This window comes from Anthonomus grandis, unplaced genomic scaffold (genome assembly GCF_022605725.1).
Source record: "Anthonomus grandis grandis unplaced genomic scaffold, icAntGran1.3 ctg00000653.1, whole genome shotgun sequence".
Classification (NCBI taxonomy): Eukaryota; Metazoa; Arthropoda; class Insecta; order Coleoptera; family Curculionidae; genus Anthonomus; species Anthonomus grandis.
Window position 1 is genome coordinate 1,332 of NW_026088566.1, and position 17,848 is coordinate 19,179.

A 17,848-nucleotide genomic window follows, 5' to 3' on the forward strand; every position below is an offset into this window, starting at 1 on the left:
TCCGCAAGGTCGTAGCTCTTACGATAGCCGAGATATGGCATTTTTGATGCCCATTTTTGGCCTCAAAAACGGACGTCGAAAACGACTTTTTCAGGATTTTCAAAGTGCTCTCATTCCCTTAGTTCTGCTCGGATCCTGTTATAACCCGGTGTTTTCGTAATCTAGGTGATCCCAATAAGACGCTGGTATACTTAGTTTGATTTCGAAAAAAATCAATTTTTGGTGAAAAAATTTGATACGGGGGGGTATACCCGAAAAATGAAAAAACCCAAACTTTGAAGGTCGATATCTCGGCTTCTATGGGAGCTATCGGAAAAATTCCAACGGTTTTGTCTTAGTTTTGTCATTCTGAATCCAACGAGACCATCCGCAAGGTCGTAGCTCTTACGATAGCCGAGATATGGCATTTTTGATGCCCATTTTTGGCCTCAAAAACGGACGTCGAAAACGACTTTTTCAGGATTTTCAAAGTGCTCTCATTCCCTTAGTTCTGCTCGGATCCTGTTATAACATGGTGTTTTCGTAATCTAGGTGATCCCAATAAGACGCTGGTATACTTAGTTTGATTTCGAAAAAAATCAATTTTTGGTGAAAAAATTTGATACGGGGGGGTATACCCGAAAAATGAAAAAACCCAAATTTTGAAGGTCGATATCTCGGCTTCTATGGGAGCTATCGGAAAAATTCCAACGGTTTTGTCTTAGTTTCGTCATTCTGAATCCAACGAGACCATCCGCAAGGTCGTAGCTCTTACGATAGCCGAGATATGGCATTTTTGATGCCCATTTTTGGCCTCAAAAACGGACGTCGAAAACGACTTTTTCAGGATTTTCAAAGTGCTCTCATTCCCTTAGTTCTGCTCGGATCCTGTTATAACCCGGTGTTTTCGTAATCTAGGTGATCCAAATAAGACGCTGGTATACTTAGTTTGATTTCGAAAAAAATCAATTTTTGGTGAAAAATTCGATACGGGGGGGTATACCCGAAAAATGAAAAAACCCAAACTTTGAAGGTCGATATCTCGGCTTCTATGGGAGCTATCGGGAAAATTTTAATGGTTTTGTCTTAGTTTCGTCATTCTGAATCCAACGAGACCATCCGCAAGGTCGTAGCTCTTACGATAGCCGAGATATGGCATTTTTGATGCCCATTTTTGGCCTCAAAAACGGACGTCGAAAACGACTTTTTCAGGATTTTCAAAGTGCTCTCATTCCCTTAGTTCTGCTCGGATCCTGTTATAACCCGGTGTTTTCGTAATCTAGGTGATCCCAATAAGACGCTGGTATACTTAGTTTGATTTCGAAAAAAATCAATTTTTGGTGAAAAAATTTGATACGGGGGGGTATACCCGAAAAATGAAAAAACCCAAACTTTGAAGGTCGATATCTCGGCTTCTATGGGAGCTATCGGAAAAATTCCAACGGTTTTGTCTTAGTTTTGTCATTCTGAATCCAACGAGACCATCCGCAAGGTCGTAGCTCTTACGATAGCCGAGATATGGCATTTTTGATGCCCATTTTTGGCCTCAAAAACGGACGTCGAAAACGACTTTTTCAGGATTTTCAAAGTGCTCTCATTCCCTTAGTTCTGCTCGGATCCTGTTATAACATGGTGTTTTCGTAATCTAGGTGATCCCAATAAGACGCTGGTATACTTAGTTTGATTTCGAAAAAAATCAATTTTTGGTGAAAAAATTTGATACGGGGGGGTATACCCGAAAAATGAAAAAACCCAAATTTTGAAGGTCGATATCTCGGCTTCTATGGGAGCTATCGGAAAAATTCCAACGGTTTTGTCTTAGTTTCGTCATTCTGAATCCAACGAGACCATCCGCAAGGTCGTAGCTCTTACGATAGCCGAGATATGGCATTTTTGATGCCCATTTTTGGCCTCAAAAACGGACGTCGAAAACGACTTTTTCAGGATTTTCAAAGTGCTCTCATTCCCTTAGTTCTGCTCGGATCCTGTTATAACCCGGTGTTTTCGTAATCTAGGTGATCCAAATAAGACGCTGGTATACTTAGTTTGATTTCGAAAAAAATCAATTTTTGGTGAAAAATTCGATACGGGGGGGTATACCCGAAAAATGAAAAAACCCAAACTTTGAAGGTCGATATCTCGGCTTCTATGGGAGCTATCGGGAAAATTCCAACGGTTTTGACTTAGTTTCGTCATTCTGAATCCAACGAGACCATCCGCAAGGTCGTAGCTCTTACGATAGCCGAGATATGGCATTTTTGATGCCCATTTTTGGCCTCAAAAACGGACGTCGAAAACGACTTTTTCAGCATTTTCAAAGTGCTCTCATTCCCTTAGTTCTGCTCGAATCCTGGTATAACCCGGTGTTTTCGTAATCTAGGTGATCCAAATAAGACGCTGGTATACTTAGTTTGATTTCGAAAAAAATCAATTTTTGGTGAAAAAATTTGATACGGGGGGGTATACCCGAAAAATGAAAAAACCCAAACTTTGAAGGTCGATATCTCGGCTTCTATGGGAGCTATCGGGAAAATTCCAACGGTTTTGTCTTAGTTTCGTCATTCTGAATCCAACGAGACCATCCGCAAGGTCGTAGCTCTTACGATAGCCGAGATATGGCATTTTTGATGCCCATTTTTGGCCTCAAAAACGGACGTCGAAAACGACTTTTTCAGGATTTTCAAAGTGCTCTCATTCCCTTAGTTCTGCTCGAATCCTGTTATAACCTGGTGTTTTCGTAATCTAGGTGATCCAAATAAGACGCTGGTATACTTAGTTTGATTTCGAAAAAAATCAATTTTTGGTGAAAAAATTTGATACGGGGGGGTATACCCGAAAAATGAAAAAACCCAGATTTTGAAGGTCGATATCTCGGCTTCTATGGGAGCTATCGGGAAAATTCCAACGGTTTTGTCTTAGTTTCGTTATTCTGCATCCAACGAGACCATCCGCAAGGTCGTAGCTCTTACGATAGCCGAGATATGGCATTTTTGATGCCCATTTTTGGCCTCAAAAACGGACGTCGAAAACGACTTTTTCAGGATTTTCAAAGTGCTCTCATTCCCTTAGTTCTGCTCGGATCCTGTTATAACCCGGTGTTTTCGTAATCTAGGTGATCCAAATAAGACGCTGGTATACTTAGTTTGATTTGGAAAAAAATCAATTTTTGGTGAAAAATTCGATACGGGGGGGTATACCCGAAAAATGAAAAAACCCAAACTTTGAAGGTCGATATCTCGGCTTCTATAGGAGCTATCGGAAAAATTCCAACGGTTTTGTCTTAGTTTCGTTATTCTGCATCCAACGAGACCATCCGCAAGGTCGTAGCTCTTACGATAGCCGAGATATGGTTTTGGCCCCAAAAACGGACGTCGAAAACGACTTTTTCAGGATTTTCAAAGTGCTCTCATTCCCTTAGTTCTGCTCGGATCCTGTTATAACCCGGTGTTTTCGTAATCTAGGTGATCCAAATAAGACGCTGGTATACTTAGTTTGATTTCGAAAAAAATCAATTTTTGGTGAAAAATTCGATACGGGGGGGTATACCCGAAAAATAAAAAAACCCAAACTTTGAAGGTCGATATCTCGGCTTCTATGGGAGCTATCGGGAAAATTCCAACGGTTTTGTCTTAGTTTCGTCATTCTGAATACAACGAGACTATCCGCAAGGTCGTAGCTCTTACGATGCCCATTTTTGGCCTCAAAAACGGACGTCGAAAACGACTTTTTCAGGATTTTCAAAGTGCTCTCATTGCCCTTAGTTCTGCTCGGATCCTGTTATAACCCGGTGTTTTCGTAATCTAGGTGATCCAAATAAGACGCTGGTATACTTAGTTTGATTTCGAAAAAAATCAATTTTTGGTGAAAAATTCGATACGGGGGGGTATACCCGAAAAATGAAAAAACCCAAACTTTGAAGGTCGATATCTCGGCTTTTATGGGAGCTATCGGGAAAATTCCAACGGTTTTGTCTTAGTTTCGTCATTCTGAATCCAACGAGACCATCCGCAAGGTCGTAGCTCTTACGATAGCCGAGATATGGCATTTTTGATGCCCATTTTTGGCCTCAAAAACGGACGTCGAAAACGACTTTTTCAGGATTTTCAAAGTGCTCTCATTCCCTTAGTTCTGCTCGGATCCTGTTATAACCCGGTGTTTTCGTAATCTAGGTGATCCAAATAAGACGCTGGTATACTTAGTTTGATTTCGAAAAAAATCAATTTTTGGTGAAAAAATTTGATACGGGGGGGTATACCCGAAAAATGAAAAAACCCAAACTTTGAAGGTCGATATCTCGGCTTCTATGGGAGCTATCGGGAAAATTCCAACGGTTTTGTCTTAGTTTCGTCATTCTGAATCCAACGAGACCATCCGCAAGGTCGTAGCTCTTACGATAGCCGAGATATGGCATTTTTGATGCCCATTTTTGTCCTCAAAAACGGACGTCGAAAACGACTTTTTCAGGATTTTCAAAGTGCTCTCATTCCCTTAGTTCTGCTCGGATCCTGTTATAACCCGGTGTTTTCGTAATCTAGGTGATCCAAATAAGACGCTGGTATACTTAGTTTGATTTCGAAAAAAATCAATTTTTGGTGAAAAAATTTGATACGGGGGGTATACCCGAAAAATGAAAAAACCCAAACTTTGAAGGTCGATATCTCGGCTTCTATGGGAGCTATCGGAAAAATTCCAACGGTTTTGTCTTAGTTTCGTCATTCTGAATCCAACGAGACCATCCGCAAGGTCGTAGCTCTTACGATAGCCGAGATATGGCATTTTTGATGCCCATTTTTGGCCTCAAAAACGGACGTCGAAAACGACTTTTTCAGGATTTTCAAAGTGCTCTCATTCCCTTAGTTCTGCTCGGATCCTGTTATAACCCGGTGTTTTCGTAATCTAGGTGATCCCAATAAGACGCTGGTATACTTAGTTTGATTTCGAAAAAAATCAATTTTTGGTGAAAAAATTTGATACGGGGGGGTATACCCGAAAAATGAAAAAACCCAAATTTTGAAGGTCGATATCTCGGCTTCTATGGGAGCTATCGGAAAAATTCCAACGGTTTTGTCTTAGTTTCGTCATTCTGAATCCAACGAGACCATCCGCAAGGTCGTAGCTCTTACGATAGCCGAGATATGGCATTTTTGATGCCCATTTTTGGCCTCAAAAACGGACGTCGAAAACGACTTTTTCAGGATTTTCAAAGTGCTCTCATTCCCTTAGTTCTGCTCGAATCCTGTTATAACCCGGTGTTTTCGTAATCTAGGTGATCCAAATAAGACGCTGGTATACTTAGTTTGATTTCGAAAAAAATCAATTTTTGGTGAAAAATTCGATACGGGGGGGTATACCCGAAAAATGAAAAAACCCAAACTTTGAAGGTCGATATCTCGGCTTCTATGGGAGCTATCGGGAAAATTCCAACGGTTTTGTCTTAGTTTCGTCATTCTGAATCCAACGAGACCATCCGCAAGGTCGTAGCTCTTACGATAGCCGAGATATGGCATTTTTGATGCCCATTTTTGGCCTCAAAAACGGACGTCGAAAACGACTTTTTCAGGATTTTCAAAGTGCTCTCATTCCCTTAGTTCTGCTCGGATCCTGTTATAACCCGGTGTTTTCGTAATCTAGGTGATCCAAATAAGACGCTGGTATACTTAGTTTGATTTCGAAAAAAATCAATTTTTGGTGAAAAAATTTGATACGGGGGGGTATACCCGAAAAATGAAAAAACCCAAACTTTGAAGGTCGATATCTCGGCTTCTATGGGAGCTATCGGGAAAATTCCAACGGTTTTGTCTTAGTTTCGTCATTCTGAATCCAACGAGACCATCCGCAAGGTCGTAGCTCTTACGATAGCCGAGATATGGCATTTTTGATGCCCATTTTTGGCCTCAAAAACGGACGTCGAAAACGACTTTTTCAGGATTTTCAAAGTGCTCTCATTCCCTTAGTTCTGCTCGGATCCTGTTATAACCCGGTGTTTTCGTAATCTAGGTGATCCAAATAAGACGCTGGTATACTTAGTTTGATTTCGAAAAAAATCAATTTTTGGTGAAAAATTCGATACGGGGGGGTATACCCGAAAAATAAAAAAACCCAAACTTTGAAGGTCGATATCTCGGCTTCTATGGGAGCTATCGGGAAAATTCCAACGGTTTTGTCTTAGTTTCGTCATTCTGAATACAACGAGACTATCCGCAAGGTCGTAGCTCTTACGATAGCCGAGATATGGCATTTTTGATGCCCATTTTTGGCCTCAAAAACGGACGTCGAAAACGACTTTTTCAGGATTTTCAAAGTGCTCTCATTCCCTTAGTTCTGCTCGGATCCTGTTATAACCCGGTGTTTTCGTAATCTAGGTGATCCAAATAAGACGCTGGTATACTTAGTTTGATTTCGAAAAAAATCAATTTTTGGTGAAAAAATTTGATACGGGGGGGTATACCCGAAAAATGAAAAAACCCAAACTTTGAAGGTCGATATCTCGGCTTCTATGGGAGCTATCGGGAAAATTCCAACGGTTTTGTCTTAGTTTCGTCATTCTGAATCCAACGAGACCATCCGCAAGGTCGTAGCTCTTACGATAGCCGAGATATGGCATTTTTGATGCCCATTTTTGTCCTCAAAAACGGACGTCGAAAACGACTTTTTCAGGATTTTCAAAGTGCTCTCATTCCCTTAGTTCTGCTCGGATCCTGTTATAACCCGGTGTTTTCGTAATCTAGGTGATCCAAATAAGACGCTGGTATACTTAGTTTGATTTCGAAAAAAATCAATTTTTGGTGAAAAAATTTGATACGGGGGGGTATACCCGAAAAATGAAAAAACCCAAACTTTGAAGGTCGATATCTCGGCTTCTATGGGAGCTATCGGGAAAATTTTAATGGTTTTGTCTTAGTTTCGTCATTCTGAATCCAACGAGACCATCCGCAAGGTCGTAGCTCTTACGATAGCCGAGATATGGCATTTTTGATGCCCATTTTTGGCCTCAAAAACGGACGTTGAAAACGACTTTTTCAGGATTTTCAAAGTGCTCTCATTCCCTTAGTTTTGCTCGGATCCTGTTATAACCCGGTGTTTTCGTAATCTAGGTGATCCAAATAAGACGCTGGTATACTTAGTTTGATTTCGAAAAAAATCAATTTTTGGTGAAAAAATTTGATACGGGGGGGTATACCCGAAAAATGAAAAAACCCAAACTTTGAAGGTCGATATCTCGGCTTCTATGGGAGCTATCGGGAAAATTCCAACGGTTTTGTCTTAGTTTCGTCATTCTGAATCCAACGAGACCATCCGCAAGGTCGTAGCTCTTACGATAGCCGAGATATGGCAATTTTGATGCCAATTTTTGTCCTCAAAAACGGACGTCGAAAACGACTTTTTCAGGATTTTTAAAGTGCTCTCATTCCCTTAGTTCTGCTGGGATCCTGTTATAACCCGGTGTTTTCGTAATCTAGGTGATCCAAATAAGACGCTGGTATACTTAGTTTGATTTCGAAAAAAATCAATTTTTGGTGAAAAAATTTGATACGGGGGGGTATACCCGAAAAATGAAAAAACCCAAACTTTGAAGGTCGATATCTCGGCTTCTATGGGAGCTATCGGGAAAATTTTAATGGTTTTGTCTTAGTTTCGTCATTCTGAATCCAACGAGACCATCCGCAAGGTCGTAGCTCTTACGATAGCCGAGATATGGCATTTTTGATGCCCATTTTTGGCCTCAAAAACGGACGTTGAAAACGACTTTTTCAGGATTTTCAAAGTGCTCTCATTCCCTTAGTTCTGCTCGGATCTTGTTATAACCCGGTGTTTTCGTAATCTAGGTGATCCAAATAAGACGCTGGTATACTTAGTTTGATTTCGAAAAAAATCAATTTTTGGTGAAAAATTCGATACGGGGGGGTATACCCGAAAAATGAAAAAACCCAAACTTTGAAGGTCGATATCTCGGCTTCTATGGGAGCTATCGGGAAAATTCCAACGGTTTTGTCTTAGTTTCGTCATTCTGCATCCAACGAGACCATCCGCAAGGTCGTAGCTCTTACGATAGCCGAGATATGGCATTTTTGATGCCCATTTTTGGCCTCAAAAACGGACGTCGAAAACGACTTTTTCAGGATTTTCAAAGTGCTCTCATTCCCTTAGTTCTGCTCGGATCCTGTTATAACCCGGTGTTTTCGTAATCTAGGTGATCCAAATAAGACGCTGGTATACTTAGTTTGATTTCGAAAAAAATTAATTTTTGGTGAAAAAATTTGATACGGGGGGGTATACCCGAAAAATGAAAAAACCCAAACTTTGAAGGTCGATATCTCAACTTCTATGGGAGCTATCGGGAAAATTCCAACGGTTTTGTCTTAGTTTCGTCATTCTGAATCCAACGAGACTATCCGCAAGGTCGTAGCTCTTACGATAGCCGAGATATGGCATTTTAGATGCCCATTTTTGTCCTCAAAAACGGACGTCGAAAACGACTTTTTCAGGATTTTTAAAGTGCTCTCATTCCCTTAGTTCTGCTGGGATCCTGTTATAACCCGGTGTTTTCGTAATCTAGGTGATCCAAATAAGACGCTGGTATACTTAGTTTGATTTCGAAAAAAATCAATTTTTGGTGAAAAATTCGATACGGGGGGGTATACCCGAAAAATGAAAAAACCCAAACTTTGAAGGTCGATATCTCGGCTTCTATGGGAGCTATCGGGAAAATTCCAACGGTTTTGTCTTAGTTTCGTCATTCTGCATCCAACGAGACCATCCGCAAGGTCGTAGCTCTTACGATAGCCGAGATATGGCATTTTTGATGCCCATTTTTGGCCTCAAAAACGGACGTCGAAAACGACTTTTTCAGGATTTTCAAAGTGCTCTCATTCCCTTAGTTCTGCTCGGATCCTGTTATAACCCGGTGTTTTCGTAATCTAGGTGATCCAAATAAGACGCTGGTATACTTAGTTTGATTTCGAAAAAAATCAATTTTTGGTGAAAAAATTTGATACGGGGGGGTATACCCGAAAAATGAAAAAACCCAAACTTTGAAGGTCGATATCTCGGCTTCTATGGGAGCTATCGGGAAAATTTTAATGGTTTTGTCTTAGTTTCGTCATTCTGAATCCAACGAGACCATCCGCAAGGTCGTAGCTCTTACGATAGCCGAGATATGGCATTTTTGATGCCCATTTTTGGCCTCAAAAACGGACGTTGAAAACGACTTTTTCAGGATTTTCAAAGTGCTCTCATTCCCTTAGTTTTGCTCGGATCCTGTTATAACCCGGTGTTTTCGTAATCTAGGTGATCCAAATAAGACGCTGGTATACTTAGTTTGATTTCGAAAAAAATCAATTTTTGGTGAAAAAATTTGATATGGGGGGGTATACCCGAAAAATGAAAAAACCCAAACTTTGAAGGTCGATATCTCGGCTTTTATGGGAGCTATCGGGAAAATTCCAACGGTTTTGTCTTAGTTTCGTCATTCTGAATCCAACGAGACCATCCGCAAGGTCGTAGCTCTTACGATAGCCGAGATATGGCATTTTTGATGCCCATTTTTGGCCTCAAAAACGGACGTCGAAAACGACTTTTTCAGGATTTTCAAAGTGCTCTCATTCCCTTAGTTCTGCTCGGATCCTGTTATAACCCGGTGTTTTCGTAATCTAGGTGATCCAAATAAGACGCTGGTATACTTAGTTTGATTTCGAAAAAAATCAATTTTTGGTGAAAAAATTTGATACGGGGGGGTATACCCGAAAAATGAAAAAACCCAAACTTTGAAGGTCGATATCTCGGCTTCTATGGGAGCTATCGGGAAAATTCCAACGGTTTTGTCTTAGTTTCGTCATTCTGAATCCAACGAGACCATCCGCAAGGTCGTAGCTCTTACGATAGCCGAGATATGGCATTTTTGATGCCCATTTTTGGCCTCAAAAACGGACGTCGAAAACGACTTTTTCAGGATTTTCAAAGTGCTCTCATTCCCTTAGTTCTGCTCGGATCCTGTTATAACCCGGTGTTTTCGTAATCTAGGTGATCCAAATAAGACGCTGGTATACTTAGTTTGATTTCGAAAAAAATCAATTTTTGGTGAAAAAATTTGATACGGGGGGGTATACCCGAAAAATGAAAAAACCCAAACTTTGAAGGTCGATATCTCGGCTTCTATGGGAGCTATCGGGAAAATTCCAACGGTTTTGTCTTAGTTTCGTCATTCTGAATCCAACGAGACCATCCGCAAGGTCGTAGCTCTTACGATAGCCGAGATATGGCAATTTTGATGCCAATTTTTGTCCTCAAAAACGGACGTCGAAAACGACTTTTTCAGGATTTTCAAAGTGCTCTCATTCCCTTAGTTCTGCTCGGATCCTGTTATAACCCGGTGTTTTCGTAATCTAGGTGATCCAAATAAGACGCTGGTATACTTAGTTTGATTTCGAAAAAAATCAATTTTTGGTGAAAAAATTTGATACGGGGGGGTATACCCGAAAAATGAAAAAACCCAAACTTTGAAGGTCGATATCTCGGCTTCTATGGGAGCTATCGGGAAAATTTTAATGGTTTTGTCTTAGTTTCGTCATTCTGAATCCAACGAGACCATCCGCAAGGTCGTAGCTCTTACGATAGCCGAGATATGGCATTTTTGATGCCCATTTTTGGCCTCAAAAACGGACGTCGAAAACGACTTTTTCAGGATTTTCAAAGTGCTCTCATTCCCTTAGTTCTGCTCGGATCCTGTTATAACCCGGTGTTTTCGTAATCTAGGTGATCCAAATAAGACGCTGGTATACTTAGTTTGATTTCGAAAAAAATCAATTTTTGGTGAAAAAATTTGATACGGGGGGGTATACCCGAAAAATGAAAAAACCCAAAATTTGAAGGTCGATATCTCGGCTTCTATGGGAGCTATCGGGAAAATTCCAACGATTTTGTCTTAGTTTCGTCATTCTGAATCCAACGAGACCATCCGCAAGGTCGTAGCTCTTACGATAGCCGAGATATGGCATTTTTGATGCCCATTTTTGGCCTCAAAAACGGACGTCGAAAACGACTTTTTCAGGATTTTCAAAGTGTTCTCATTCCCTTAGTTCTGCTCGGATCCTGTTATAACCCGGTGTTTTCGTAATCTAGGTGATCCAAATAAGACGCTGGTATACTTAGTTTGATTTCGAAAAAAATCAATTTTTGGTGAAAAAATTTGATACGGGGGGGTATACCCGAAAAATGAAAAAACCCAAACATTGAAGGTCGATATCTCGGCTTCTATGGGAGCTATCGGGAAAATTTTAACGGTTTTGTCTTAGTTTCGTCATTCTGAATCCAACGAGACCATCCGCAAGGTCGTAGCTCTTACGATAGCCGAGATATGGCATTTTTGATGCCCATTTTTGGCCTCAAAAACGGACGTCGAAAACGACTTTTTCAGGATTTTCAAAGTGCTCTCATTCCCTTAGTTCTGCTCGGATCCTGTTATAACCCGGTGTTTTCGTAATCTAGGTGATCCAAATAAGACGCTGGTATACTTAGTTTGATTTCGAAAAAAATCAATTTTTGGTGAAAAAATTTGATACGGGGGGGTATACCCGAAAAATGAAAAAACCCAAACTTTGAAGGTCGATATCTCGGCTTCTATGGGAGCTATCGGGAAAATTCCAACGGTTTTGTCTTAGTTTTGTCATTCTGAATCCAACGAGACCATCCGCAAGGTCGTAGCTCTTACGATAGCCGAGATATGGCAATTTTGATGCCAATTTTTGTCCTCAAAAACGGACGTCGAAAACGACTTTTTCAGGATTTTCAAAGTGCTCTCATTCCCTTAGTTCTGCTCGGATCCTGTTATAACCCGGTGTTTTCGTAATCTAGGTGATCCAAATAAGACGCTGGTATACTTAGTTTGATTTCGAAAAAAATCAATTTTTGGTGAAAAAATTTGATACGGGGGGGTATACCCGAAAAATGAAAAAACCCAAACTTTGAAGGTCGATATCTCGGCTTCTATGGGAGCTATCGGGAAAATTTTAATGGTTTTGTCTTAGTTTCGTCATTCTGAATCCAACGAGACCATCCGCAAGGTCGTAGCTCTTACGATAGCCGAGATATGGCATTTTTGATGCCCATTTTTGGCCTCAAAAACGGACGTCGAAAACGACTTTTTCAGGATTTTCAAAGTGCTCTCATTCCCTTAGTTCTGCTCGGATCCTGTTATAACCCGGTGTTTTCGTAATCTAGGTGATCCAAATAAGACGCTGGTATACTTAGTTTGATTTCGAAAAAAATCAATTTTTGGTGAAAAAATTTGATACGGGGGGGTATACCCGAAAAATGAAAAAACCCAAACTTTGAAGGTCGATATCTCGGCTTCTATGGGAGCTATCGGGAAAATTCCAACGGTTTTGTCTTAGTTTCGTCATTCTGAATCCAACGAGACCATCCGCAAGGTCGTAGCTCTTACGATAGCCGAGATATGGCAATTTTGATGCCAATTTTTGTCCTCAAAAACGGACGTCGAAAACGACTTTTTCAGGATTTTCAAAGTGCTCTCATTCCCTTAGTTCTGCTCGGATCCTGTTATAACCCGGTGTTTTCGTAATCTAGGTGATCCAAATAAGACGCTGGTATACTTAGTTTGATTTCGAAAAAAATCAATTTTTGGTGAAAAAATTTGATACGGGGGGGTATACCCGAAAAATGAAAAAACCCAAACTTTGAAGGTCGATATCTCGGCTTCTATGGGAGCTATCGGGAAAATTTTAATGGTTTTGTCTTAGTTTCGTCATTCTGAATCCAACGAGACCATCCGCAAGGTCGTAGCTCTTACGATAGCCGAGATATGGCATTTTTGATGCCCATTTTTGGCCTCAAAAACGGACGTTGAAAACGACTTTTTCAGGATTTTCAAAGTGCTCTCATTCCCTTAGTTCTGCTCGGATCCTGTTATAACCCGGTGTTTTCGTAATCTAGGTGATCCAAATAAGACGCTGGTATACTTAGTTTGATTTCGAAAAAAATCAATTTTTGGTGAAAAAATTTGATACGGGGGCGTATACCCGAAAAATGAAAAAACCCAAACTTTGAAGGTCGATATCTCGGCTTCTATGGGAGCTATCGGGAAAATTTTAATGGTTTTGTCTTAGTTTCGTCATTCTGAATCCAACGAGACCATCCGCAAGGTCGTAGCTCTTACGATAGCCGAGATATGGCATTTTTGATGCCCATTTTTGGCCTCAAAAACGGACGTCGAAAACGACTTTTTCAGGATTTTCAAAGTGCTCTCATTCCCTTAGTTCTGCTCGGATCCTGTTATAACCCGGTGTTTTCGTAATCTAGGTGATCCAAATAAGACGCTGGTATACTTAGTTTGATTTCGAAAAAAATCAATTTTTGGTGAAAAAATTTGATACGGGGGGGTATACCCGAAAAATGAAAAAACCCAAACTTTGAAGGTCGATATCTCGGCTTCTATGGGAGCTATCGGGAAAATTCCAACGGTTTTGTCTTAGTTTTGTCATTCTGAATCCAACGAGACCATCCGCAAGGTCGTAGCTCTTACGATAGCCGAGATATGGCAATTTTGATGCCAATTTTTGTCCTCAAAAACGGACGTCGAAAACGACTTTTTCAGGATTTTCAAAGTGCTCTCATTCCCTTAGTTCTGCTCGGATCCTGTTATAACCCGGTGTTTTCGTAATCTAGGTGATCCAAATAAGACGCTGGTATACTTAGTTTGATTTCGAAAAAAATCAATTTTTGGTGAAAAAATTTGATACGGGGGGGTATACCCGAAAAATGAAAAAACCCAAACTTTGAAGGTCGATATCTCGGCTTCTATGGGAGCTATCGGGAAAATTTTAATGGTTTTGTCTTAGTTTTGTTGGGGATTTACCCGCTTTTCGGTTCACTCTTATCCGTAATAAATAAAACCAACTAATTATTCACTTAATATTCTTTACTACGTATTTGTGCGAAGTTATTTTCACAAAGCCAAACCAATATGACAACAAAAATGTTTTTACAAGACGACCAGAAGAGAACTACTGGCTTACAGTCACGTACGACATGAAAACGTCGATCGATCAAAAATTGTCTATATTTAGATATACAAAGGACTGTGTTGTGCTGCCGCCACTAGTGAAATATTGTAACCTGCAATGCGTGGTTGCCATTACAACAAATTTATATTTGAACTCAACAAACTCAACATACCCCCCACCTTGAAAGGGCATCTTTCAATTAAGATTAACTATCTACATATTTGCAAAGACAACCTTAGCTCACTAAAACTAAAACAAACTAAAATTTAAAATTTCTTAATATTAATTCTTAACTAGATATCTCACTGTTTATTGGTAAAGAGCACAGTTGAGAGATACCACGTTTCACTTCACCAGTCTTCGTTTTAATTTTCACTACCCGCACTTTATTGTCTATGCCAGGAAATAGTTCAATTACCCTGCCAAGTCTCCATTGTAATGGAGGCAGGTTTTTATTCTTAATTATGACTAAGTCACCCACCTTAACATTATTTCTTTCAATGTTCCACTTAGCTCTAACCTGTAATTCATTAATATACTCAGTACTCCATCTATTCCAAAAATGTTGAAGTAACATTTGCATATGCTGGTACATGGAAAGTTTAGATAATGAAACATGTTTTAAACTAGGATCTGGTAGGTTACACAATTTCCTACCTATCAAGAAATGCGATGGTGTTAATGCATCTAAGTCGTCAGGACTAGATGATATGGGCACCAATGGCCTAGAATTCAGAATTGACTCAATCTGAACTAGGACTGTGTATAGACATTCAAAAGTAAGCGTATTGTTACCAACAATTCTTTTTAGATGTAATTTACAAGATTTTATACCGGCCTCCCAAACTCCACCAAAGTTTGGAGAATAAGATGGAATAAACTTCCATACTATTTGTTCATTAATCATTGTTTCAGAAATTAAGTTAAGTTCTGTTTGTAAAAATTCCCCAAGTTGTTTCAATTCATTATTTGCCCCAATGAAATTGGAACCATTATCAGAAAAGACACATTTTGGTTTGCCACGTCTAGCGACAAATCTTCTAAAGGTCGAGATAAAACCTTCACTAGTTAAATTTGAAACTAACTCTAAGTGAATTGCTTTAGTAGAGAGACATATAAACAAACAAATATAACATTTAGTTATTTTAGCTCCTCTACCATTACGGTCTTTAATATAAAGAGGACCACCATAGTCCACCCCAACATTATAAAAAGGATATGCCAAAGTTACCCTTTCTTCTGGTAATGACCCCATAATCTGATTTAAAGAAGTTGGATTTGTTTTAAAACAAGCAATACATTCAAATGAGACCTTTCTTGCCAAATTTCTTCCACCAATTACCCAATATTTATCTCTGATTACACTCAACAACATTTGAGGTCCAGGATGCAATAATCTTTTATGTTCATAAATAAATAGTAATTTGGTAAAATGATGTTTTGCAGGAAGAAGGATCTGATGTTTTTTATGATAATTAAAAGATGAATTTTGTAGTCTTCCCCCCACCCTTAGAAGTCCATTTTCATCAATAAAGGGATGAAGTTTAAAAAGGGAAGGGTTTAATTTAATAGTTTTGTCTTTATTTTTACCATGAGCCAATAAATTGATAAATTCCCAAAAGCATTCTCCTTGTACCAATTTGATTGCTCTTATCCAAGCCAAATCTATCTCTTCAGGGGTAAAAGAATCTTTTATTTTACATTTACCAAGCTGCAACATATTTCTAAATCTCAAACAATAAGCTATAGTACGAATCAAACGTAAAATATTACTAAAATTTGTAAACTGAATGACATTATCATTATATGTTCTTAATTCACACATATGAATGTTCTTTTTCCTTCCTGGTAAAATCTCCAAAGGTTCTATTATAAAGCCTGACCAATCAATATTCTCGCTGAACAAAAATTCAGGGCCATGCCACCATTTTGGACAATCTATAATATTTTCTGGTAATACGCCACGAGATAAAAGATCTGCAGGATTATCTGCAGATTTGACATATTTCCACATTTCGGGAGTAGTAAGATTTTGAATTTGTGATACTCTATTCGAAATAAAAACTTCAAGTGTACTTGGACAGGTTCCAATCCATCCAAGGACAACTTTTGCATCACACCAAAGATGAATCTCCTCAATATTGAGCTCTATTGACTCAAGAACCTTTTTTAACAATTTTGCCAACAATAAGGCTCCACAAAGTTCCAAACAAGGGATTGTACGAGTTTTTAACGGAGAAACTTTAACCTTTGAACACAATAAAGATATTCCAATTTCATTATTTAAAGAAATTGTTCTTAAATAAATACAAGCTCCGTAAGCATCCATAGAAGCATCGGAAAACCCATGTAACTCTATTTTTGTTGGATTTACACAAATGACATGTCTTTTTATACACAAATTATTAAGTGTAGAGAACTGATTTTTTAATTTTACCCACTTAGAATTTAATTCCATTGGTAAAGTCTCATCCCAGGTCAACTTCTGAGACCATAACTTTTGAAGAAGAATCTTTGCCAGGATTATACAAGGTCCAAGTAAACCCAACGGATCAAAAATCTTTGCGACATCTGACAATATTGATCTTTTTGTTATTTTATGGGAAGTAGAAAATGAAATACTAAATTTTAGCATATCTGTCTTAAATGACCAATAGAGACCCAACGTTTTATAATTTTCCTTTTCACCAAAGTGTATTGATTCCAGGTTTGAAGTACTCTCACAAAGTGTTTTCATTACAAAAGGATCATTAGAAATCCATTTACAAAGATTCATACATCCTGATTTTAAAATTAAATCAATTTCTTTGCTCAAAGTAATTGCATCTTGAGGATTTTTTGCCCCACTTAGCAGATCATCTACGTAAAAATCATGTAAAATGACCTTTGATGCCAAGGGATATTTATCAGAAAACTGCAATCCAAGTTCCTTTAAGCACCTTATAGCCAAATAAGGAGCTGACCTTGTTCCATAAGTGACTGTGTTCAATGTATATTCTTTAATATCATGACTAGGATCTGATCTCCATAGAATTTTTTGAAGTGATCTATCTGATGAATTCACCAAAACCATTCTATACATTTTTGTAATGTCAGCACAAACTATAACATTATGTTTACGAAATTTCAAAAGAATTCCCAAAAGGTCATCCTGTAAATTAGGACCTATATATTGTATATCATTGAATGACAATCCTGATGTAGTTTTTGCTGACCCATTAAATACCACCCTCAACTTTGTTGTAAGACTATGATCACTCAACACACCATGATGTGGTAAGTAATAAGAAATATTATTAGGAGAATCCTTAGCCAATGACATATGACCCAATTTTTCATATTCATCTAAGAATGACACATACAAATTTTTCAATTCTATATTTTTGTTTAATCTTTTCTCTAATGCCAAAAATCTATTCAAAGCATATTGCTTAGAATCACCAAGTTTAGAAGGATTATCACACAAAGGAATTTTTACCACAAACCTCCCATCAGGATTTTGAAAAGTTGAATCCAGGAATAACTTTTCACACTCTCTATCCTCCTGTGACAATACTTTATTTTCAATATCTAATTCTTCTATTGACCAAAATTTCTCAAGTTGATCTTGTATTTGAGAATTTGAATTATTTATAGCTAAATTACATTTAACTGTACTAAAATTATTTCCAATATTAATTGAACCAGTTGCAACCCAACCCAAACGAGTCTTTTGTAATATAACCTTATTATTTTTCAAAGTAAACTGTCCAATACAAAGAAGGGTATAAAATATTTCAGCTCCAAGTAGCATATCAATTTTTCCAGGAATTGCAAATGAAGGATCTGCCAATTTAACATGTGATGGGATA

At 38.6% G+C, this 17,848-nt stretch overlaps 1 long non-coding RNA gene across 3 annotated transcripts; it reads left to right on the forward strand.

Moving 5' to 3' along the window:
• The first annotated feature begins 238 nt into the window (after window positions 1-238).
• Window positions 239-5,420, forward strand: LOC126749747 (uncharacterized). Of its 3 annotated transcripts, none has more exons than XR_007665319.1 (3): window positions 239-281; window positions 648-1,012; window positions 4,996-5,420. It is a non-coding gene; the product is annotated as an uncharacterized LOC126749747 (long non-coding RNA). The 3 variants fall into 3 exon arrangements; XR_007665318.1 differs by lacking the exon at window positions 4,996-5,420 and adding an exon at window positions 4,630-4,864; XR_007665317.1 differs by lacking the exon at window positions 4,996-5,420 and adding an exon at window positions 1,745-1,971.
• The last annotated feature ends 12,428 nt before the right edge of the window (window positions 5,421-17,848 follow it).